Source organism: Geotrypetes seraphini, chromosome 1 (assembly GCF_902459505.1).
Source record: "Geotrypetes seraphini chromosome 1, aGeoSer1.1, whole genome shotgun sequence".
Taxonomy (NCBI): domain Eukaryota; kingdom Metazoa; phylum Chordata; class Amphibia; order Gymnophiona; family Dermophiidae; genus Geotrypetes; species Geotrypetes seraphini.
Window position 1 is genome coordinate 283,421,756 of NC_047084.1, and position 25,975 is coordinate 283,447,730.

A 25,975-nucleotide genomic window follows, 5' to 3' on the forward strand; every position below is an offset into this window, starting at 1 on the left:
GACTCCTTTCCCTCCTCCCCTCCCAGCAGCATCTCTCCTTCTCCTTCCCACCAGGTCCAGTAGCAGCTATCCCTTTATTTTCCCTTGCCCAGCAGCATTCCAGACTCCTTTCTATCCTCCCTCCCCAGCAGTATCTCTCCTTTTCCCGCCCTCCAGGTCCAGTAGCAGCTATGTCTTTATTTAACCTTGTCCAGCAGCTTCCCAGACTCCTTTCCCTCCTCCCCTCCCAGCAGTATCTCTCCTTCTCCTTCCCTCCAGGTCCAGTAGCAGCTGTCTTTTTTTTCCCCTTGTCCAGCAGCTTCCCAGCCTCCAACAGTGGCTTTCTCTCCTCCCAGAAGCTCTCCTTACATGCCAGCACAGCGATTCACTAAGGCAGCCTTGGGTCCTTTCATGGGTCGCGCTGCCTCTGAGGAAAGAAGAAGTTGCATCATCAGAGGCAGCCGCGACTCAGCAAAAGCCCCAAGGCTGTCAAAGTGAATCGCTGCGTTGGCAAGTACCGAGAGCTGCTGGGAGGGGAGAAAGCCACTATCGGAGGCTCCCCATGATCTCGCCGGCCCTGCGCAGACTGGCAGGAAAATGCAGCTCATCAATCTTGCCGGCCCTGTGCGAACCGGCAGGAAATTGCAGCTCGTCTATCTCGCCGGCCCTGCGTGAACCGACAAGAATTTTCTGCGGACCAGCACCGGTCCACGGACCAGCAGTTGAAGAAGACTGTTTTAGAAAATTGTATCTAGTGGTGCCTAAGTCCTTCTCTTCCTCTAAACATGCCTACTTTGGTGTTAGGTGCCATTCCTTTTGTAGAATTGTGCCTAAGAAAATAGATGCCTATTGAATTTTTATTTTTTTTTCAATTATGACCTTGTTAAAGCTCATAATTGAAGCCAATTTAATTGTTAGGCACCTCTCAAATAATTTGCATCAAAAGGAGCACCTAGATCCCCTCTGCAATCATTAAGAGAAGAGACTCTTGCTTATAAAGGAATTTAGATGAACATTAATGAGCACAAATTAGCTAATTTTTCACACTCTAGTAGAATTCTGCAGACATTTCCTCTACCTTTGTGTGCAATGATTTTCAGAGTCCAGCTGCCAAGAAGCAGTGCCAGGAATCCTCCAGCGTGCCAAGGGTCTCGTCTGGGATTCTGAGTCTACAAAAAACTTGTACTCTGCAGTTGCAGAGACCTGAGTTTTAAAACAGCGTTTCTCAACTCGGTCTGGAGTACCCACTTGCCAGTCAGGTTTTCAGAGCATCCACAACGAATATGCACAAACTTGATTTGCATACACATTTCTTTCATGCATATTCATTATGGATATCCTGTAAACCTGACTAGAAAGGGGGTATTCCAGGACCGAGTTGAGAAACACTGTTCTAGAGCACTGTTGAGGCACAGGCACCTTAGTGCAGATCACCCTTAAAAACTGCCTCTGCACAAATCAGCATAGTTCTGACTATGATAATGACAGTTCTGTTACAGTACAGGAATTGATGAATGCCAATGTGTCCAGCTCAGAACCAGCACAAATACTGTATTCTCTTTTTCTATGGGTTATAGCACATTACATTTCCCGTTTCTTATATGCCGCTTATACCGTTAAGGTTCAAGACGGATTCCATGTGAAGAAGGCAGAGACACAGTTCTGGGAACATACAAAGAACACATCAAGCTTAATTCTGGGTAAACAAAATTTAACCTTCAACTCCTGTAAGAATAGATTACATACTTCCTAAATAGCATTGTCTTGACAGATTAAAAACATCATAATTTGCTAATTGTTTAACAGATACAGCAGGGGTGCCCACACTTTTAGGGCTTGCGAGCTACTTTTAAAATGACCAAGTCAAAATGATCTACCAACAATAAAATTTTTTTAAAAACACAAAGCACACTGTACGCAGAGAAAATGTTAATTATCATTTATATTCCGGGGTTTTTTCAGAGGTCAAGGCAGATGACTTTATGCAATGTCACCTCAGTAACAACTATACAAAAATAGACATAGATATCCCCTCCCATTTTACTAAACCATGATAGCAGTTTTTAGCGCAGGGAGCTGCGCTGAATTCCCCGCACTGCTCTCGACGCTCATAGGCTCCCTGTGCTAAAAACCGCTATTGCGGTTTAGTAAAAGGGAGCCATAGTGCAAAATATAGACAGCAGATATAAATTCCCAAAATAGACACATTTTGATCACTAAATTGAAAATAAAATCATTTTTCCTATCTTTGTTGTCTGGTGATTTCATGAGTCTCTGGTTGCACTTTCTTCTTCTGACTGTGCATCCAATATTTCTTCCCTTTTTTCAGCCTCCTGTATGCTTCCTCTCCTCCAGACCTCATTCTCTCCCCCAACTTTTTCTTTCTTTCTCCCTGCTCCCTTCTTTCTTTCTGTCTCCCTGCTTCCCTTTCTCTCTCTCTCCATGCCCCCTTTCTTTCTGACTCCCTTCTTTCTTTGTCTCCTTGCCCCCCTTCTTTCTATCTCCCTGTCTGCCCCCTTTCTTTCTCCCTGCCCTCCCCCAAGCCACTAGGTTTGCCACCGCCGCCATCAGGGAACAGGCCCTCAAGCCACTAGGTTTGCCGCCACCATCATCAGGGAACAGGCCCCCAAATCACTGCTGCTCCAAGCTCTCCCTGTAAAAGTGTCACGCTGACCAGCATTCCACTCCCTGACATCAATTCTGACGTCGGAGAGGAGTTCCGGGCCAGCCAGGCAGCGATTGGCTGGCCGAGAACTTCCTCTCCAACGTAAGAATTGACGTCAGGGAGCGGAATGCTGGTCGGTCCGACGCTTCTGCAGGGAGGGTGGTGGGGGACTTCAGGGAGAGGAAGGCTGATCAGCCCGGTAGATCAGGATGGTAACACGAGTCTATCACGGAGCCCGGATTGGGCTCCGCGATCGACTCACGTTGCCTTCCCGATCTACCGGTCGATCTTGATCGACGTATTGGGCACCCCTGAGATATAGGTAATGTATTCTATATTTCTTTTTATAAGAAAATGACAAAAGAGAAATTCTTTTACATTTCATACCCTTACATGTTGGAAACACTGATTTTGATTCATCATGTGTCTCATACCTACTGATAGCATTTGAGAAATTGATTAATCTATACATAAAAGATGGAGCAATTCCTTGAATAATTTTAAATATAACACTGGTCAACAAAAAAAAGATGCCAAAGCTAAAAAACGCTCTACAGTTTTGTAAATGGTGAGATAGAATAAAAATATGTAGACAAAGGTTAAACTGAAGCACCAAGAAGCTGGACTCTGTATGCAATGCAACACCACAGAAACAGCGATGCATCTCCCCTAAAGCAAAAAAAAAAAAAAAAAAAAAGAATTTTTTTTCTACCTTGTCTTCTCTGGTTTCCGCTTTCCTCATCTTCTTGTCACTCTCTTCCTTTCATCTACTCTCTACCCTCTCTCTGTCCCTTCTATATGGCATCTTCTCGCCTATTCCCCTTCCAGAAACTTTATGCTTCCCCCTTCCATCTCTCCCTTCACCCCCATTGGTCTGGAATCCATTTTCTTCCCTTCCCTCCTCCAATGGTCTAGCATCTCTCTCCTCTCCTTCCCTCTCCCACACCCCATAGTCTGGTATTTCACTCTCTCCTCTCCCTTCCCCCCACTTCCATCAGCATCTGCCCCCTTTCTTTCCCTCCAACCCAATTCCATGCAGTATCCTTCCCCCTTATGTCTCTTTCCCTTTTTCCTGCACACCAATTCCATCAGCATCTGCCCCCTGTATATCTGGATTTTCAGAAGGCGTTTGACAAGGTTCCGCATGAACGACTACTTTGGAAAATTGCAAGCCATGGAATCGAGGGTGAAATACTCACATGGATTAAAAACTGGCTGGAGCATAGGAAACAGAGAGTGGGGGTAAATGGACAATACTCGGACTGGAAGAGCGTCACCAGTGGGGTGCCGCAGGGCTCGGTGCTTGGACCCATGCTCTTTAACATCTTTATAAATGATCTGGACTTAGGTACGACGAGCGAGGTGATTAAATTTGCGGACAATACGAAGTTATTCAGAATAGTAAAGATGCAGGGGGATTGCGAAGATCTGCAATGTGACATAATCAGGCTCGAGGAATGGGCATCGACATGGCAGATGAAGTTCAACGTGGATAAGTGTAAAGTGATGCATGTCGGTAACAAAAATCTCACGCACGAATACAGGATGTCCGGGGCGGTACATGGAGAGACCTCTCAGGAAAGGGACTTGGGAGTTCTGATCGACAAGTCGATGAAGCCGTCCACACAATGTGCGGTGTTATCAAAAAGGGCAAACAGAATGCTAGGAATGATAAAGAAGGGGATCACGAATAGATCAGAGAAGGTTATCATGCCACTGTACCGAGCCATGGTAAAACCAAGAGGGTTGAACACATCAGTGGACTGGTGTTCGTGTTTTTGAATTTGTTTTTTTGAATTTGTTTTTTGGGAGTTTCTTTTGAGTGTTTTGGAACCTTTTTGATTGTTTGAATGTTTTTTAAAAGGTTTTCCAAAAAGATTTGTTAATTTATTTAAGTTAGGATTTAGTAGCTGTGTTTACAATAGTTTGTTCACACAGTTGTTGTCGCATGCGCAAAGAGAAGAATGACATCACATTAAAGTAGTATAATAGCGCATGTGAGGCGTCTGTCAGTTGCCAGCGCCATTTTGCTTTATAACTGAAGCTAAGCTGCACAGTAAGTAACTGAGGGTAAAGTTGGGAATAATTGTGTGTTAGTTATAACAAAAGTTTAATGTATATCTTTTTATATTTGTAGCTAAAGTTGATTTTGACCCCTGAAGAAGCCTTTAAAATGGCAAAACGGGTCCCGTAGGATGTTAAGCCATAAGAAGCTACCGACATCTAGCTGAAGCTCCAGCAACGAACAATAAGATAAGTGCTGGGCTTTCAGTTTTAAGGCTGCATTATAAGATTAGCACTTTATATTGAATTTTTTGCACAAAGCACTTTTTATAATCTTGTAAGTAACTCAGAGCTCGATGCAAGATACCATATACCTGCATATACTGTTTCATAACAACTGTGATTTGAACAGAGCAGGTCTCTGAGAGCTCATGAGGATATATATTTAAACATTTTGAGAACAATTATTCATATAAGTCCTGTTTTCACAGTTGTTTTGGAATACAGAGGACTTAGTCCATTGTGATACATTTAGTGTTACTAATATATTAGGCCAGGTTTTACCGGGCCTACATTACATCTAAGGCAACCACACCTATTCTCCTCCCATAACCATGCCTATTTTTCAGGCAGGTATCATTAAGCACTGTGTGGAATTCCACATCTTTTAAATTAAAAAAAATAATTAATTATTCAATTAACTTTAAAGTAGTGGTCAATTGCCACACCATTTAAGCTAATTGATTTAATTTAAGTTAGGTGTGGAGTTTATTTATTTACCGTATTCATTTTTCTATACTGTTCTCTCAGGAGAGCTTAGAACGATTTTACATGAATCTATTCAGGTACTCAAGCATTTTTCCCTATCTGTCCCGATGGGCTTACAATCTATCTAATGTATCTGAATATGGGGATTAAGTGACTTGCCCGGGGTCACAAGGAGCAGTGTGGGTTTGAACCCCCAACCCCAGGGTGCTGAGGGCTGTAGCTTTAACCACTGTACCACATTACTAGGTGGGCCTCAATTACAACGCCTAGCAGCACCCAAGGCGCCATTTATGGAATTAGGCCCTACAAAGCCCCTTAGTGAAGAATTATTGCAAAGGTCAACCTAAAAGGCTCACTCAGTACTGCAGGTACATTCAAGGTGGCAAATATCATATCGCAGCCATTCAGCAGGAGGCACTTTATGATAATACCCATATCAGTTGAATCCGTCTAGTCCTGTGTAAGGCAGGAAAGCAATCAACAATTTCTTTGGAATTTAGTGTTCTAAAGATTTTCTTCTCAATTGCCGGAACAGTAATGCTGCTCAATACTCATGGTATTTCAGAGATTTAGAGGCTCATTTTCAAAGCACTTAGCCAAACAAAGTACCATTGGTTTCTGTGGTACTTTCTATGTTTAAGTGCTTTGAAAATGAGCCCTATAGTTTTATTTGACCTAGGGAAGAGAATGGTCTTTAACAATCAGCAATAGATGGAGATATCATAACAGCAATGGCACATAAATGGAGTTCATAAAATGATATCTTCAGTTCTTCAAGAAGTTGAAGCACTTTTTCTGTTGAAGTGATTTTGATTTGCCTCTCATTTGTGTCTGTCTAGCACTTTTCGAAACAGTCTAAGCTATGCTTCAAAGCCATCCATATCACAGCTGTAAGGTTTAGCAAAAGGTCTGATTCTTTCAAGATCAAGAAAGCAAACAGAATTGGGATCCAAAGTACTAACACCATTCAAAACATTGCAATTCACTGTAAATCATCTTTTCAAGTTCTGTAATTGGAATGAACACCTTGGATTTAAAATCAGTCACTTCCTGATTGTGTGCTTTCTGTTCGATGTAGTTCAGTAATATAGCTCTGGAATCATTTGGAGAGGCAACACACTCTCTTTTCTGTGCCTGGCAAATGAAATTGAATTCTTTCAGCAAGAACTTTAATATCAGTAATAATGTAAAATTTCTCTTGCTGATTCCTCAAGTCTTGTAGTTTATCAATCAAAGATTGTACTAATTAGCAAGCTTGAGCTACATCACAGTCAGATTTCTGAAGATAATCTAATACCATTTTAAGTTTAAGAAGTACATAGCTAAAAGTGTAGGGGTCAATATTCAGCCCATGGCTTGTAAGCCATTTCTGGCTACAGGTGTGGCTCCTGGCATTGAATATCCGAGCATGACCTCCAGCCAATATTCAGAGCAGTACCTGGTTAATTCACCATATAAAGTTGGGAAGACCTAACTTTGGAGGTCTTTTATGAAGGCATGCTAGCCGATTTATTGTGTGCTAAAAGTTAACGCACCTTAATAAAAAAGACCCCCTTTGTGTGGTTTCTTACTTAGCTGGTTAGTGGACTGAAAATTGCTGCTAACCAGCTAAGATTCCATACTGCCCCAACTTCTCCCCCCCTCCCCCGGACCATTCACAAACTAGCCAGTTTGGCATAGGCAGTTTGATAAAGACTGTTTGCAAATTATCTTCTGATTCTATGCATATTCCATAGAAACAATGCATTTCCACAAGGTAGTGCTGCAGTACAGTAGGAAATATTTACATAATTTTACATCAACCTCTCTCAGGATACGACACACTAAGGCAGGGGTAGGGAACTCCGGTCTTCGAGAGCCGTATTCCAGTCGGGTTTTCAGGATTTCCACAATGAATATGCATGAGATCTATTTGCATGCACTGCTTTCAATACATATTCATTGGGGAAATCCTGAAAACCCGACTGGAATACGGCTTTTGAGGACTGGAGTTCCCTACCCCTGCACTAAGGGCTCCTTTTACTAAGGTTCGCTAGCATTTTTAGCGTGCGCTACAATGCAGCGCACGCTAAACACTAATGCCTCCATAGAGCTTGTGTTAGTATTTTTTGGTTAGCGCGTGGTTAGCGCAAGCTAATCTTTAGCGCGCGCTAAAAATGCTAGCGCACCTTAGTAAAAGGAGCCCTAAATTTCATAAGAACTGGCCGAATTCTATGGAAGATATGATAAAAAACCCAAAAATCATTAGGGTATGTTGTTTTTTTTGGTTCACAGTATATATACAGGGTGCCCACAAAAACACTCCTTGATTTTAAAGGGTTACAAAATCAAAACTTATTGGAATATGTTTATAAATACAAGTCCCAAAAAGCACGATTAGCAATTGCACAATTGCTTGCACTTTCACCCTTATAAGCTGCAATTGGTGCAGAAGTTACAACCTTCAGACAATGCAACGCGACAAAATGACCAGGTTTTCCTCAAGTGGCCCCTGAGATCACCAGGCATTACTGTTTGTGTCTTTCTTCCTTTGGGGGTATGTGAAAGACAGAGTGTATGTACCGCCACTACCCACAACTATGGATAATCTACAGGTAAGCATCAATGAAGCTATAAATGCGATCACACCGGATATACTTTGGAGAGTCTGGTCCGAGCTCGAATATCGAATCAATGTTTGTCGAGTAACAGGTGGGGCGCACATCGAGTGTATGTAATCAACAGATACCATATGAAACTTTATGAGCTGATGAAACTGTAGCCTCAAAGGTGAAAGAATATTCCACTAAATTTAGGTTTTGTAACCATTTGAAATCAAGGAGTATTTTTGTGGACACCCTGTATATTGTCACCAGCCGTCTCAGGACAATGGGCCCTGAGCGACTGGGACAAGAAAATTTTGCTCTTGTGAGCCGCGGAGGGTTGCACAAGGAAATAGACAGAAGAAAAACTCTGCCACACCAGGTAAGTCAGGCTTCTTATGCAAAACTTGGGGTTTATTCTTTCATTTGAAATAAACATAAAGTCTGTCAGGATGTTTCTGCGTCAGCGAATAGTAAAAAAAAAACCAATGGAAAAAATATAACAGCAAACTGTCCCAAAGTAGAAATGTCCCAAAATATAGTTCTTCAATTCATCCAAGCACAAGTCTTTCTCAAAACTAACTGTTATCCCAGCCAATACTCAGTTCATACAAAAAAAAACCTCTCAAAACACAAACAGTCTTTGGGGCTGAACACTGCAGCTTTAGTCAGAGCTGCGGCTGTGACTATTCCAGCAATAAGCATGCTGGTCAGGCAGTGTGCTCCACGTGGTGACAAAGTTTAAGTTTCAAGTTTCAAGTTTATTAGGATTTTATATACCGCCTATCAAGGTTATCTAAGCGGTTTTTACAATCAGGTACTCAAGCATTTTCCCTATCTGTCCTGGTGGGCTCACAATCTATCTAACGTACCTGGGGCTATGGAGGATTAAGTGACTTGCCCAGGGTCACAAGGAGCAGTGTGGGGTTTGAACCCACAACCCCAGGGTGCTGAGGCTGTAGATCCAACCACTGCGCCACACACTCCTAAAGGCCCACTATCCCACCACGGAATACGCGGGGCAAACCCCACTGCCTGGGATGGCAATAATCCTTTCCTCCCCACAAAGAGGAACAGCAAGAAGAAGAAAAAACCCCACAAACTTAAATAAGTCCTTTCAGTTGTCTGGAGCTTCAGCGCTCTACAGCTCCCACAGGGACAACACAAACTTGGAAGTAATCCACACAGCAAAGGCAACTCACTCAGGTACAACAAGCAGCTTGCCTTTCATGCAGCAAACTTCCATGGGAAGGACTTCATTCACAGGCTCAGCAATTGGCTCCAGGTCTAGTTCCATGGCCTGAGGCTTTTCAGTCACACAGGAAGGTGTCTCCTCCTCAGCTTCCATCAGCTCCATACATTCTGGTGGTTGGACGTTATCCAGAACCCTCAGCCCTGAGAGCTGCTGCCTGTCCTCTCCTTTTCTCTCTTCCTTCTCACTCTCAAGGAGCTTAATTCTGTGAGCAAGCAGTTTGCAGCCCCGCCCCCAACCCTCAGGTGAAAAGGATTTCCGGTGAGCAACCTTAGGAATGAGTGGGGGATGGGCACCCTGCACCTCTGCTCTCTGACTCCCTCTAGAGTTCAAGGAAGAAAAGTCATCTGATGGATCAGAAAGAGATCTAAATGAATCAGTATAGGAAGGGTTTGCTTTTAACCTAGGCACTGCTCTGGGGACACACCTAGCAGGCATAGGCTGCATACCACAATATGTATACACACACACACAGCTGGATTGTCCAACTGATGCCCTAAGAAACAGCCCAACAATGGTACTCCTCAGCCCTTCCATTGCTAAACTCAAAAGACATTAACCCCCTCTTCTATGAAACTGCGGATAGCAGTTTTTAGTGCAGTGAGCAGCGCTGAATGGCCCGTGCTGCTCCCGATGCTCATAGAGTTCCTATGAGTGTCGGGAGCAGCGCGGGCCATTCAGCATGGCTCTCTGCGCTACAAACTGCTAGCGCAGTTTAACAGAAGAGGGGGTAAGACTAAATAAGTGCTGAAAAATATCATTATTATATAAAACAAAACATCATATATATTTATAATTAGAAAAACACTGAAATTCATGTTGGATAATGAGTGTGGTAAATGGCAGTGAAGAGTTAAGGGCATGATACCTAGGGGAAAAACTATGGTGCCCCCTTCCTTTGGTACAATAAACATGTGCTTATTTTGCTTAATGATTAATCCAAGGCTAGCTAATTATATACACATTTAGCTTGTGGCACTTTTACAAGTAATGCCTGGACCCATTTTAAAGCACCACTCATTACTATGGCACCATCATAGATTAGTGCAATGTATCTCTTATGTCAATGTTGCAAAAAGTTAAAGTATTCTTTATATAGTTCAACAAGGAGTCTGCATCCAGAAAAGCACATGGTCGAAATCTAAGAAAGCTTTCATACAGGTTGCCTTTGCAATAATAATGAACAACTCCTGAAATCTATTCCTGCTTACTTATGTTCTTTATTTCATCAGCAATTAAAGCAAAAAAAAAAAAAAAACAACAAAAAACCCAGCTTTGGACAAGATGGTGCTGTAGTGAGGACGCCGAGAAAATCGCTCCTGCACTTACTTTTTTTGCTGACTTGTTATCGGGTGCAGATTAACTCTTTGAGATGCCTAAAAGAAGGGGTAGAGTGGCTGTTTCAGCCCAGCAGCCCGAATCTACCCTATTTCGGCAAGGGACAATTACCAGCTTTCTGACCTCTTCCCCAGGGGGCGAACTGGCTTTGCTAAACGTGAGAGACGTCGGCATTCGGTAGCGAAGCTGCAATAAGCCCTGTGTAACCTGCCTCTCCCCTGCAGCCGCGAGACTGGGGAACTTTGGAAGCCTCACAAAGACGGGAGTCAATGTCAGTTGCGATGGTGTTGGTTACCGAACTCCCAAACAGTCGCAGCAAGTACACCTCTATCAGGAGAGGGGAGTTTGGAAGGTTCAGCAGGCCCAGGACAGATACCATCAGTCCCTCCATTGGTAAGACCTGCTAAAATCACCCTAGAGTCAATCTGGACAGCATTAGACTCTCTCCATAAACTATGTGCTGGAACCTTTCTCCTGGTTCATGCTCAGACAAAGAGGCTGGATAAAATTGAGGAAAATTTGAAAGTCCAGGGGGGAAAAAGTTATATACCTAGACCAAAAGGTCCAAGGATTACAATCCTCTCAATCTTCTTTAATGCAAGATAGACTATTGTTGGTAAGGAAAGCTGAGAACTTTGATAACTTTATAAAAGCACTGAAATCATAGGATCCTAAACTTTCCTAAATCACTGACAATGTCGCCTAAGGAACTATTCTATAGATTTTTGAAAGAAGTATTTAAGTACCTGGAAGATGGACTTCCTCCTCTTCAAAAATTATATTTTCTGCCAATCTTAAGAAAAAAGCTTCAGCCCCCCAGAGCTCAACTTGATTCCTCAAGTCCATTGAATATAACAAGAATCCTGGAAACCTCTGAGGACGAAGTTATAAGTCGTTCGACACTTCTGGTCACTTTTGTTTTTCATCAGGACAAAGAATCACTTGTTAGGCTTTTTTTTTTTTTTTGGCTAAAAGAGGTGATTTTTTGGGATAGTAATATTTCCATGTTTCCAGATGTCTCGAAAATAACACAAACCAGGAGAAAATGGTTTCAATTAAGATATCCATGTAAATGTATGATCCCTTTGGATCAAACAGCTTATATTTTTTTATGAACCCTCCAAATTAAGATATGGTCTTGAAGGAAAAGGAGTGGTAATGCCCGCCCCCTCTGTTGAGTAGCATAAGTGATTGACTCCAGTTAAAAAGTCTTTGAATTAATGGAAGATGTAACACTACAATATGCAGCCTTTGTGTCCAGAACTTCAACTGTGTAATTTTAGCCCCAAGTCACTGGGGGTAGGATGAACAAAACTTTGGCAACCAGGTAGAAAACACTGGGTTGGGAGAGATTTGATTTGCCAAACTATTATATGCATGCTATTTGTGTTGAGTATCCCGGTGGAAGGGGGAGGAACTGTGCCTGGCACATGTGCACAAGAGCTGAGCGATAGGCACAGCTTTTGTGTGCAGGCCCAATACAGTTCCTATGATCACCAGAGCTCTTGAGCAAGTTTAGTTTAGGTTTTTTTTCACACATGATATAGACACAGCTATTGTGTGTGTGTCCTGCTTCTAACAGCTACATTCTCGTAAACATAGAAACATGATGGTAGATAAATGCCACATGGCATCTAGTCTGTCCATCTGCAGTAACCATCATCTCTTTCTCTCTCCGAGAGATCCTACAAGCCTATCCCAGGCCCTCTTGAATTCAGACACAGTCTCTGTCTCCACTACCTCTTCCGGGAGACTGTTACATGCATCTACCACCCTTTCTGTAAAAAAGTATTTCCTTAGCTTACTCCTGAGCCTATCACCTTTTAACATCATCCTATGCTCTCTCATTCCAGAGCTTCCTTTCAAATGAAAGAGACTCAACTCATGCGCATTTACATTATGTAGGTATTTAAATGTCTCTATCATATCTCCCCTCTCGCTTTTCCTCCAAAGTATATAGATTGAGATCTTTAAGTCTGTTCTCATACTCCTTTTGATGAAGGCCACGCAGCTCCAGACCTGTTGGAAAATTTTGCAAAGTAAGAGGTGGGCATTCCCTACTGTGCATTACAAGGAGTTCTCATTTTAATACCAATGAACTCCTTGTAATGCATTTGCATAGGATTCTCAGTGGCTGCTACTGTGATTGGTAGAAGCCCCAGAGAACCCTTTTGTGTAGTAGAGGCTGAGCTGCCTTGCAAGTAAGACTGGCTACAACCAGTCTTGCACAGCACTTTTTGAGCATCTCCCACTGAGAGTTACTGTATCCCCTTTGTGTAAATATATTTTCACCACTACTTCTTCCATCAAATATATGACAATCAAAAGAAAATAATGCATTTTCTAACAGTGTACTCTAACCAGGGATTAATTTTATATCAAGCTGGGTTGAACTGCCTTCAGGACTTGTAATACTTTGTTCATGGAAAAGTGTTCAGTAAGACTGTGCTGGAGTTTCCTCCTTAGACTAAGAAATGTCACTTGAATCAGGTAAATTTAACCCAACACTGTTGCTACTGATGGTAGCCTGGGAGCTGTCAATGATGGTTGCATGTGATGTACAGTGCTTGCACATTCACACTGTCTTCTATCTCATCATCATCATCATCATCATCACTGTCACAGATTTCTGATTCATTACTTGATGACTCATCTTTCCAATGTACTGCCAGACTGCTCTGACTTTCTATGCAAAATGAATCCTGACAATGACTATGAATGTGACTATTTGGCAGAGTGGATGGACTATGCAGGTTTTATCTACTGTCATTTACTAAGCTACTAATTACTATAACATTTTTACATGCACTCTTGATTTTTCAAATAAAAATCTAATGACCCTGCTGTTGCTCCACGTTTATGCTTAGAAAACATATTTGGTGGTGGAAAAGTTATATTAATACAAGCACGAAAGTAGAGACTTTTGGTAGGCAATTTAATTCTAGAAAAAGTGGAAGATGCAGTGCATTTCAAAATAGCCAGGTGGCCAAGTGCCTACTGCAATCAATATGTTTTTTTCTGTCCCACTTCCCAGTTCCAGCTACTGCAGAAAAAGAGACTTTTAGTAGGCACTTTAATCCATTTCCTACCAGAAGTGGAAATATTCACTGCACTTTAACAGCCAGGTGTCGAAGTGCCTACTATACACAGTTACCAGATATCCCCAATTTTGAAGTAGTCCTGTTGCATTACCAACTAAAATCACCTCCTGGCTCCGATTTCATTGGGAACAAAGGTGCACAAATGTTTTCCCCCTGCTCTGTGCCTCTTCCAGCTCTCCTCCGGACTTACAATTCCGTGGCAATCTTATTGGCAATTGTAAATCCTCTGTTTGGAAAGTTTTTCCTAAATTCTTCTATCACACAGATCGCTCCCCCTCACGCTGGTTTTATTTTTTAAACTTTTTTTTTTTTCCTGCCACCGGTGTTCTTCTCAAAAGTGTTCCCCCATCATCATAGCAGGGGAACTGACTTTCGTATTCCGAGTTGCAGTGTGGTTTGTTATGCAGCGGCACCAGCTCTCGGTAGCAGCTTAACCCTTCCTGCTTGCAACGGGACAGCCGAGAGTCCCGGTTCTGCCTCACTGACAGCCCCGAAAGGGAACGGAAAGGCTGCCGAGGTTTGCTTTAACTCCTCTCTAATCTGAAATGGCGAGCGTGTCGCACTGTCCAGCTGTGCTGAGGTAAGAAAACCCCCCCAAACCAAACCAGTTTTTATGACACCAAGTAATGCTCTCTACCCAGTGGTCTAAAAAAATGTGGTGTGTCGATGCTTGGCCCTCTGATCTGGAAAGGGGAGCAGATCGTAATAAACAGGAGGCAAGTTTTTTTTTGGTGATATTTCATTTGTTATTTTGCACACTTAAAGAATGCACACAGAATCTTTTAAGCATTTCTAAACCGATTAAACCACTTTACACTTGGTTACTACAGACGAGGTGGAGTAAAGGAGGCTCTGGATGTATTCTTTCAGCCACTGAATTCAGTGCACTCTGGAGTTAAAGCTTCAGATTCCTGTCACGCTGTTTAAGGTGATTGATGGTGAGTTATATTAACGTTGTTTCCCTCTGTTTTCGTTTATTGGGTCCAGCGGTAGCTTTGTGGTATCTACAGGTTCCATTAACCACAGCCAGCAGGAATATAGGAAAGGTTCAAATTTAAGGCATGGTGATGACAGCTCATAATTTAAGAATATTTAAACCTGCAGCTTGGGTTGACTATGGGTTTGAGGCTTGGCAGTACTGTATTTCGTGTTTTGCATGTGTAACTGAGGTGAGTGATTCTGGCTAGAATATAATTTAAGTGTAGGAATCTGTAGCAGCTTTTTCTGTTATCCCTTGGAGATGTACTGGTGTTCTAGATTCTGATGTAACATTTGCATGCTAGCTTTTCATAGATTGGCTTGGTGCTGTTTGAGTTCTGGCATGGTATTTTGTGTTCAGTAACTTAAAGAAGGTACTTTTAAGATATAATCTTAATTAAAGATGAAAAATTATATTCCTTTATAATTTTTTTATGATGGAAAGTTGCCCTTAGAGGTCCTGCCACACCCTGATGTCTTAGATTTGCAAACCGAAAGTAACCTGCAGCCAGATTCCAAATTTATTTCTCTGTCCCCCTCCTACTGTTCCTGCTACAACTGACACATAGGGCTCCTTTTACAAAGGTGCGCTAGCGTTTTTAGCGCATGCACCGGATAAGCGCGCTATAGCGCGTGCTACCTGAAAAACTACCACCTGCTCAAGAGCAGGCGGTAGTGGCTAACGTGCACGGCATTTTAGCGTGCTATTCCGCACGTTAAGGCCCTAACTCACCTTTGTAAAAAGAGCCCATAGAGACAGAGTGTTGTGTTAGGTAGTTTAATTCTTTTACTAAATCAGACTATTGTAATTCTTTGCTCATAGGACTCCTTATATTAAACTCTTCTATGGTCCCAAGAAGTATGACATCATCCCCCATCCCCCTTTACTTGTCTTAGTTGAACACTGGCTATCTGTAGCGAACAGAATATCATATGATATCTTGTTTTTTTCCCTATCAGATTTAATTTTCCCTTATTTCTGACCAGCCTGCTTAGCCTCCTTTCTCTTCAAGAATCTCTGTTTAGCATCTCTTGTCTATTCCTTCCTTTTATCAAGTTCATTTTGATGCTATCAGGAAGTCCTACCATGGTTGCTCCCACTCTCTGAAATACTTGTCTTTCTCTCTCTCTCAGACTTGAAACATCTCTTAACAAATTTAAGTTCCTACTGAAAGCAATGGGGCTTATTTTCAAAACACTTAGACTTTTCTTTTGATTGTGGCCCTCTAAGTCTGATTTGGACGAAGGGTGCTAGTTGCAAAAACTTGTCAGCAGCAAAATGTCCATTTTGCAAAAAATATGTCCAAAATATATATTTTTGAAATTCATCTATTTATACGTCCAGGCGTTTGATTATCCGAGTCCCAAACACCCAGAGCAAGACCTTTTGGATGTGGGAGGGGCCAGCATTGTGATGGACTTGCCATCCAGACATGGCAACAGAGCTGTGGGCCAACTTGTGAACTTCAAAAAGGGTGTCACATAAACATCTCACCAGAACTTCCTTATAGGTCATGGTGAGCCCCCCAAAACCCACTTTACCCACCTATCTACAATCCCAATAGCCCTTATGGCTGCAGGTGGCACCTATATGGCAGAATAGTAAGGCTTTTCTTGGGGGGGGAGGGTGGCCTTACATGTTCAACCATAAATGTAGTGGTTAGCATGGCTTAAGGGCCTAAGCCTTCCTCTCTATGGTTCACTAGCCCACCCCCTAGACCAGTGTTTTTCAACCTTTTTTGGGCAAAGGCACACTTGTTTCATGAAAAAAATCACGAGGCACACCACCATTAGAAAATGTTAAAAAATTTAACTCTGTGCCTATATTGACTATATATAAAGTAATTCTCTTGAATAGGAATCAAATAAACACAAAGAAAGTATTTTATAATTACTTTATTATGAAATATTAAGTAAACAGAATAGTGAAAAATTATAAAATACTTTATTCAGTGCGAAACCTGGGCCTGTTTGGCTGAACACAAAGCTGATATTCTGGCTGGGATCGAAGAAAGACACACACGTAGCTCTTCGTCAACAGCTCTCAGTCTCTCTCTGTATTTGGTTTTTATAGCAATCATGCTTGAAAAGCTAATCTCACACAGATATGTAGTGGAAAATGGGAGCAATGTCAAAATAGCTTTGTTTGCCAGAAGGGGAAACTCCTTGGCGGTATCCAACCAAAAACTGTCCAAAGGTAGATCAGCAAATCTTAGCTTGAAACCACGATTTTGTCTCAGTTCAGTTAGTTCCTCCTGCTCCTGTAAAGTCATGTCCTTTCCACCAACTGATGCTGAGCTATAAGGGTCTCTAACCCAGTCAAGGCATTCAGTGGAGACTGAAGAGAAATAAAATGACAACTTCTCCTCAAGAGTTTTTAAATATTTAACTATTATCTCACACAGTGCAGCAGTGTGAACACCTTGCCATTGCTTGGTGAGTGTGAACATTTCAAGATTGCCACTTTCCACGTGTTGATGCCAGAGTTGCACCTTTGAACGGAATCCATTTATTTTATCTGTACTTGTAAGCAGGTTTTCACTTCGGCCTTGCATTCGTGTGTTCAGTTCATTCAGATGATAAAATATATCTGCCAGGTATGCCAGCTTTGCACACCACTCATCACTTGCAAGCTGCTTTGCGTAATCTGACCTCTCATTTGTCAGAAACACTTTAAGTTCCTCCCGCAGCTCATACACACGAACCAAGACCTCCGGACCTCCGTATGAAACAGCAAGGTTTTATGCTTCGCTCCCATCTCCTCACACAAAGCTGCAAATATGCGACTTTTCACGGGTCGTGACTTTACAAAGTTTAAAATACTGTGTTTTAGGTGGTATAGAGCCTATATTTCTGACTCACTAGTTTTTAGCCATTGTGTCTGATTAGGTGGCGAAGGGAGGGGTTCTGTTTTACTTCTAAGGTTAATTGCATTATCTTTGGGACATTGCTGAAACAAGGCTGCCCTGTGAACTTCTAAAAGCTAAGTTACTCAGCATTTCATATTCTGCTCTTTTCACTGGTTTTCAGCATTATATCTGCTTAATTTCTCTTCTCCTCCCTGTTTCTTACAAAAAAAAAAAATATAAAAAAGCACAAAAAAATAAATCCTTCTCTTTCCTCTGTTAAATCTTATTTCCTCTTCCTGCATTTTTGTTTAAAATACTGTGTTTTAGGTGGTATAGAGCCTATATTTCTGGTGCCTGTGGCTCAGGGTGACTAAAGTAGGGAAAATCCTGTTATAAATCCTGTGTTTTAGGGTAGCACTGATAGAACCTGCATTTTTGTTTAAAATACTGTGTTTTAGGTGGTATAGAGCCTATATTTCTGGTGCCTGTGGCTCAGGGTGACTAAAGTAGGGAAAATCCTGTTATAAATCCTGTGTTTTAGGGTAGCACTGATAGAACCTGCATTTTTGTTTAAAATACTGTGTTTTAGGTGGTATAGAGCCTATATTTCTGGTCACTTCACAACCAATCAAGTCACTTCACAACCAATCAAGATGACCTTTATTCTATGCAATCACTGTGGTGCTTTAATTCCAAGACATACTATTTGGAGGCTTAAGGCTTGCCCCATCTGTCTTCAACTTGCCAGTATTAAGGAGGAGCTCTGCAAACTTAAACAGGAATTGAATACAATTAAAGCAGCTTCCATCACTCCACAAAATCATACCAACTTACCACCTCTACCTCAAAGAATAAAACAGCCCAGGAATAAATGGGTCACAGTAGGCTCAGGAAGACTGCGACATGTAACACAGAAACATCCACCTTCACTAATATTACCTCTACAGAATTCCTTCGCTCCACTAGTGCACTGCGATACTCAGGAAAACAGAAGGGAGGTGGGACTTGAACCAATGAAGGAAACTCAAGAGAACAAGAGCACCCTAAGTACAAATAAAAAAGCCAAAAACAGAAAACTATTACTGTTGGGGGATTCCATCATCAGAGGCATTAACCTTGGAACACAGGGCGAGGAGACCAAAATAGTGAAATGTCTTCCAGGATCCTCAGCTACCAGGAGTTCCAGGCAAATACTGACTATAATTAAGGAAGAAACTAAGGATTTTAACACTGATGTTGTTATCCATCTGGGAACAAATGACCTGGCCAACAACTCCACACTTGCAGCACAGAAAGCTTTTCGGGAGCTTAGTGAGGGCGTGAAACCTTTTGTAAAGACTTTAGCTTTTTCTGAAATACTGCCTGCATATGGAAAAGGAGAGCAAAGAGTGAAAAACACAGAGGACTTTAATAGATGGCTCAGAGCCTGGTGTCATCAAGAAGGCTTCAGGTACATAGGAGGATGGGGAAATACATGGAAGGACAAGAAGCTATATTGCACTGATGGGCTACATATTACTACAGCAGGAAAAAGAAACCTTGCAGAGAAATTTAGACAATATTTTTCTAGGCATTTAAACTAGAAGGTGGGGATGGTGTATGTACGAAGGACAATTATAGAGACCACCCCCGGCAAAAGAAAAGATGTGATAGTAGTAAAGGCTGCAACATAAGCAATATCAGCAACTCATTTCTTAGTATTGCAACGGAAAGTGAAACGACACAAAAATCCATACGAAAAAGGAGATTATCGCTGAAAAATAGCTGGAAAGCGATGACCACAAATGCTCGCAGTCTAAGCAACAAAGTTCATGATCTGCAAGCCCTGATATTAGAGGCAGATCTAGATATTGTTGCTATCACAGAGACATGGTTCAGTGAATCACATGGATGGGATGCAAACATACCGGGATATAATCTTTTTAGGAAGGACATAGATGGTCATAAAGGTGGAGGAGTAGCTCTCTATGTAAAGATCAATATCCAAGCGACTGAAATGCAAGGGACCTGGGGAGAGGAAGAAGCGATATGGATTGCTCTGAAAAGAGAAGATGGAACTTCTATCTACGTGGGTGTAGTCTACAGACCTCCGACTCAATCGCAGCAAATTGATAAGGATCTGATTGTGGATATCCAAAAGTTTGGAAGGAAAGAGGAGGTTCTGCTGTTGGGAGATTTCAACCTGCCGGATGCGGACTGGAATGTTCCATCTGCGGAATCGGAAAGAAGTAGGGAGATTGTGGATGCCTTTCAAGAGGCTCAGCTCAGACAAATGGTGACGGAACCCACAAGGGAAAAAGCGATATTGGATCTGGTCCTCACAAATGGAGAGAGTATCTCTAATGTTCGAGTGGGTGCTCACCTGGGTAGTAGCGATCATCAAACGGTTTGGTTTGATATAACAGCTAAAGTGGAGAGCGGCCGCACGATACTTAAAGTCCTAGATTTCAAACGTATGGACTTTAATGCAATGGGAAAGTACCTGAAGAAAGAGCTGTTAGGATGGGAGGACATAAGAGAAGTGGAAAGACAGTGGTCTAAGCTGAAAGGAGCGATAAAAATGGCTACGGACCTTTATGTGAAGAAAATCAATAAAAACAAGAGAAAAAGGAAGCCGATATGGTTCTCCAACCTAGTGGCTGAGAAAATAAAGGCGAAAGAGTTGGCGTTCATGAAATATAAAAAAAACCCAAGAAGAGGAGAGCAGAAAGGACTACAGGGTGAAACTGAAAGAAGCCAAGAGAGAGATACGTTTGGCGAAGGCACAGGCGGAAGAAGAAATGGCTAAAAATGTAAAAAAGGGAGATAAAAATTTTTTCTGATATATTAGTGAAAGGAGGAAGATTAAAAAATGGAATTGCTAGGCTAAAAGATGCTGGGAACAAATATGTGGAGAGTGATGAGGAGAAAGCAAATGTGCTAAACAAATACTTCTGTTCTGTGTTCACAGAAGAAAATCCTGGAGAAGGACCGAGATTGTCTGGCAAAGTTACACGAGAAAATGGAGTAGATTCTGCGCCGTTCACGGAGGAGGGTGTTTATGAGCAACTTGAAAAACTGAAGGTGGACAAAGCGATGGGACCAGATGGGATCCATCCCAGGTTACTAAGGGAGCTCAGAGAGGTTCTGGTGAGTCCTATTAAAGACTTGTTCAACAAATCTCTGGAGAAGGGAGTGATTCCTGGGGATTGGAGGAGAGCGGATGTGGTCCCTATTCATAAAAGTGGTCACAGGGATGAAGCAGGAAACTACAGGCTGGTGAGCCTCACTTCAGTTGTTGGAAAAATAATGGAAGTGTTGCTGAAAGAAAGGATAGTGTATTTCCTTGAATCTAATGGGTTACAGGATCCGAGGCAACATGGCTTTACAAAAGGTAAATCGTGCCAAACGAACCTGATTGAATTTTTTGATTGGGTGAACAGAGAGCTGGATCGAGGACATATGCTAGATGTAATTTACTTGGATTTCAGCAAAGCCTTTGATACAGTTCCTCATAGGAGGCTGTTGAACAAACTTGAAGGGCTGAAGTTAGGACCCAAAGTGGTGAACTGGGTCAGAAACTGGCTGTCGGACAGACGCCAGAGGGTGGTGGTTAATGGAAGTCGCTCGAAGGAAGGAAAGGTGACTAGTGGAGTCCCTCAGGGTTCGGTGCTGGGGCCAATCCTGTTCAATATGTATGTAAGTGACATTGCTGAAGGGTTAGAAGGAAAAGTGTGCCTTTTTGCAGATGATACCAAGATTTGTAACAGAGTAGACACCGAAGAGGGAGTGGAAAATATGAAAAAGGATCTGCAAAAGTTAGAGGAATGGTCTAATGCCTGGCAACTAAAATTCAATGCAAAGAAATGCAGAGTAATGCATTTGGGGATTAATAATAGGAAGGAGCCGTATATGCTGGGAGGAGAGAAGCTGATATGCACGGACGGGGAGAGGGACCTTGGGGTGATAGTGTCCGAAGATCTAAAGGCGAAAAAACAGTGTGACAAGGCAGTGGCTGCTGCCAGAAGGATTCTGGGCTGTATAAAGAGAGGCATAGTCAGTAGAAGGAAGAAGGTGTTGATGCCCCTGTACAGGTCATTGGTGAGGCCCCACTTGGAGTATTGTGTTCAGTTTTGGAGACCGTATCTGGCGAAAGACGTAAGAAGACTTGAGGCGGTCCAGAGGAGGGCGAAAATGATAGGAGGCTTGCGCCAGAAGACGTATGAGGAGAGACTGGAAGCCCTGAATATGTATACCCTAGAGCACAGGTGTCAAAGTCGGTCCTCGAGGGCCAGAATCCAGTCGGGTTTTCAGGATTTCCCCAATGAATCTGCATGAGATCTATTTGCATGCACTGCTTTCAATGCATATTCATTGGGGAAATCCTGAAAACCCGACTGGATTCCGGCCCTCGAGGAGGGACTTTGACACCCCTGCCCTAGAGGAAAGGAGAGACAGGGGAGATATGATTCAGACGTTCAAATACTTAAAGGGTATTAACATAGAACAAAATCTTTTCCAGAGAAAGGAAAATGGTAAAACCAGAGGACATAATTTGAGGCTGAGGGGTGGTAGATTCAGGGGCAATGTTAGGAAATTCTACTTTACGGAGAGGGTGATGGATGCCTGGAATGCGCTCCCGAGAGAGGTGGTGGAGAGTAAAACTGTGACTGAGTTCAAAGAAGCGTGGGATGAACACAGAAGATTTAGAATCAGAAAATAATATTAAAGATTGAACTAGGCCAGTTACTGGGCAGACTTGTACGGTCTGTGTCTGTGCATGGCCGTTTGGAGGAGGATGGGCAGGGGAGGGCTTCAATGGCTGGGAGGGTGTAGATGGGCTGGAGTAAGTCTTAACAGAGATTTCGGCAGTTGGAACCCAAGCACAGTACCGGGTAAAGCTTTGGATTCTCGCCCAGAAATAGCTAAGAAGAAAAAAAAAAAAAAATTTAAATTGAATCAGGTTGGGCAGACTGGATGGACCATTCGGGTCTTTATCTGCCGTCATCTACTATGTTACTATGTTACTATGTTTACCATGCACACAACATCATCCAACACATGAACTAGGACTGCTGGTAAAGTCTTGGCTACGAGGGCCTCGTGGTGTAAAAAACAATGCGTAACAATCACATCTGGATTTCTTTCCTTCACTCTGCTTACAAAGCCTTTGGTGCGCCCGACCATGGCTGCAGCTCCATCGGTGCAGACACTTGTGCAGTTTTCCCACTTAAGTCCTCCTTTTTCAAGGTATTCTGATGTGACCCGAAAAATTTCTTTTCCTGTTGTTTTTTCTGGCAATGCCTTGCAAAAAAAAAAGTTTTCTCTAATTGCATCACCATCAACAAAACGCACATTGGCCAAGAGTTGAGCATGTCCACTGATATCAGTAGACTCGTCAAGTTGCAATGCAAATTTCTCACTGATATGGATCTTTTCCAAAACCACACTTTCGATGTCTGCAGACATGTCATTAATACGTCTGGAAATTGTGTTGTCTGAGAGAGGGACTTTGTCTATTTCCTTAGCTGCTTCAGGTCCGAGCATCTCCTCTACAATAGCTTTGCAGGCAGGAAGTATTAATGTCTCTGCCACAGTGTGCGACTTTTTTGACTTGGCTATAAGTTCAGCAACTTGATAGCTAGCTTTAAGAACTCTTTCATTTACCTTTGTGGTTTTTCTCATGAAAGTTGCCTGTTTCTCCGTGTTGTCACGCAGGCGAACAAAATAGTCCGCATTCTTGTTTTGAAGCGAAGGGTGTTTCATTTGGAGATGGCGTTTAAGTTTGCTTGGGACCATAGCACTGTTAGCTAGCTTCTCACCACACACCACGGACAGTGGAGTTGGTTTGTTTGCATCTACAGTGAAAGTAAATCCAAATGAAATATAGCTTTCGCTATATTGCCTTGCGCCAGAGAATTTTCTTGCGCTAACCATCTTTGCTTTCTTTTGACCCCCACTCATACTTGGGCTCTCATCTGGCTCCAAATTTTGTTCAGAGTCTAGTTCTTTCCTTTTCAAAAACTTGTCCATCACTGCAGTATCTCACTGTCACTCAGGACTTACTGCGCTTGTCTCCTCCAGATAGCCGCTGTCCGTCACACTCAGCACTCTTCGATCCCCGATGAGCCGGCGGATGACAGCTCCAGATGACAGCTCTGTAAAACTAAACAAGCCAGACCAGCACAGATCAATCCTACACCGTCAATCCTAACAGAAAACCATGTCTTTCAAACACACAGAACACAGAAAACACCTTCGCCTAGTATGGAATATGTCATCACAAACTAACCCCTCACCCTTTTACAAAACTGTAGTGTGGATTTTAGCCACAGTGGTAACAGCCCTGACACTCATAGAATTCTGAGCATCAGAGCTGCTACCACCACGGCTGGCGCTAAAAAACGCTCCACAGTTTTGTAAAAGGGGGGATAAAATAGAAATACACAGTTTCAACGCTGTAGCTCAGAGGTGCCCAAACTTTTTGTGCTTGTGAGCTACTTTAAAATGACCAAGTCAAAATGATCTACCAATAATAAAATTAAAAAACACAAAGCACACTATACGCTGAGAAAATGTTAATTATCATTCCTATTCTGGGTTTTTTTCAAAGAGGTCAAGGCAGATGACTCTATGCATTGTCACCTCAGTAACAACCATACAAAAATAGACAAATATACCCTCCATCCTTTTTATTAAAGCACAATAGCAGTTTTTAGCACAGGGAGCTGCGCTGAATGCCCAGCGCTGCTCTTGACGCTCATAGGCTCCCTGCGCTAAAAACCACTATTGCGGTTTAGTAAAAGGTGACCATATTGTAAAATATAGACAGCAGATATAAATTCAGAACTGTGCATAGTAAGTGAAGGGAAGTTTTCATCTCTGGGAATTTACCCAGTTAACTATTAAGTTATTTGGGCAAATTCCTTTGAAAACTGTGGTAATACTGCCTCCACTTTGCTAAATTTAAAATCAAATCATTTTTCCTACCTTGTCTGGTGATTTCTGGTTGCACTTTCTTCTTCTGACTGTGCATCCAATCTTTCTTCCCTTCTATCAGCCTGTATGCTTTCTCTCCTCCACACCTCATTCCCTCCCCCAACTTTTTCTTCCTCTCTCCCTGACCTTTCTTTCTTTTTTTCTGTTTCTCTTCTTTCCTTCTGTTTCCCTGCCTGCCCCCTTTCTTTCTTTCTCCCTGCCGTTCCCCAAGCCACTGCCACTGCCGCTGCCATCGGGGAACAGGACCCACCAATGGATAACAGGCCCCAAAGCCGACGCCGACGCATGCTCTCCCTGACGTCAATTCTGCAATCGGAGAGGAAGTTCCGCCCAGCCAGGCAGCGATTGGCTGGCCCGAACTTCCTCTCCGACTGCAGAATTGACGTCGGGGAGAAGAAGACTTATCGGCTCGATAGATTAGATCGCCAAGACAAAGTGAGTCCTGAGTGATCGACTCACTTTGCCTTGGCGAGCTACTGGCGCCCCTGCCTCGGGCCCCCTGTCAGCTCCGGGCCCCTGAATGCAGGACTGGTAGTACTGCCCTGACGGCGGCCCTGCGGCACACCAGGCAACATCTCGCGGCACACTAGTGTGCCGCGGAACAGCGGTTGAAAAACACTGCCCTAGACTACTTAAGCCACCTGTGTGCAGCTCTATTAGGCTTTCTTATGCCAGGTACTGATGTTTCGAAGGCAGGTACTGTGTTTCCCCAAAAATAAGATGCTGTCTTATATTAATTTTGGGACCAAAAAAGGCACTAGATCTTATTTTCGGGGTAGGTCTTATTTTTTTTCATGTACAGTGATCATCTCTCCCTTCCTGTCCTCTACCCCAATTCTTCCTATTTCCTTTCTCTCCCCCACATGTGCAGCATCTTTCCTCACCTCCCACCCATTCCCTTGTGCAGTATCTTTCTATCCCTCCCTCCCATCCCTTGTGCAGCAGAATCCTTGCAGCTTCTAGCCCTCTCTCCCTCCCATCCCTTGTGCAGCAGAATTCTTGCAGCTTCTAGCTCTCTCTCCCTCCCATCCCTTGTGCAGCAGAACCCTGCAGCTTCTAGCCCTCTCTCCCTCCCATCCCTTGTGCAGCAGAACCCTTGCAGCTAATAGCCCTCCTTCTCATCCCTTGTGCAGCAGAACCCTTGCTCCCCGCCGGGCACCCCCTCCCCCTGCTGACCCTTCCATCTCTCTCCCGACAACCGAGAGACCAAAATAACTTGTAACAAATGGCAACGTTGGCAGCAATCTAGACAGGCTGCTTCGCAGCTTTCTCCCGTCCGGGCATTCTTCTGCTGCATCACTGATGATGTCATCAGGAACGTGACACACGGAACACCCGAGGGAAGGCCGCGAAGCAGCCTGTCTAGATTGCTGCCGACGTTGCTGTTTCAGTCTCGTGGTTGACGGGGGAGAGATGGAAGGGTCAGCAGGGGGAAGGGAGTGCCCAGCAGGGAGGCGGGGCAGGGAGGGACAGGGGAAGTG

General features: G+C 43.0%; 1 protein-coding gene across 2 annotated transcripts in view; it reads left to right on the forward strand.

Annotated features, from left to right (window-relative positions):
* The first annotated feature begins 14,067 nt into the window (after positions 1–14,067).
* Positions 14,068–25,975, forward strand: part of PTPRA (protein tyrosine phosphatase receptor type A) — a 287,845-nt gene continuing 275,937 nt past the window's right edge. For both annotated transcript variants that reach the window (XM_033952928.1, XM_033952945.1), the window contains exon 1: positions 14,068–14,269. The gene's annotated coding sequence lies outside the window, so the exon portion shown is untranslated. The remainder of the gene's footprint in view (positions 14,270–25,975) is intronic.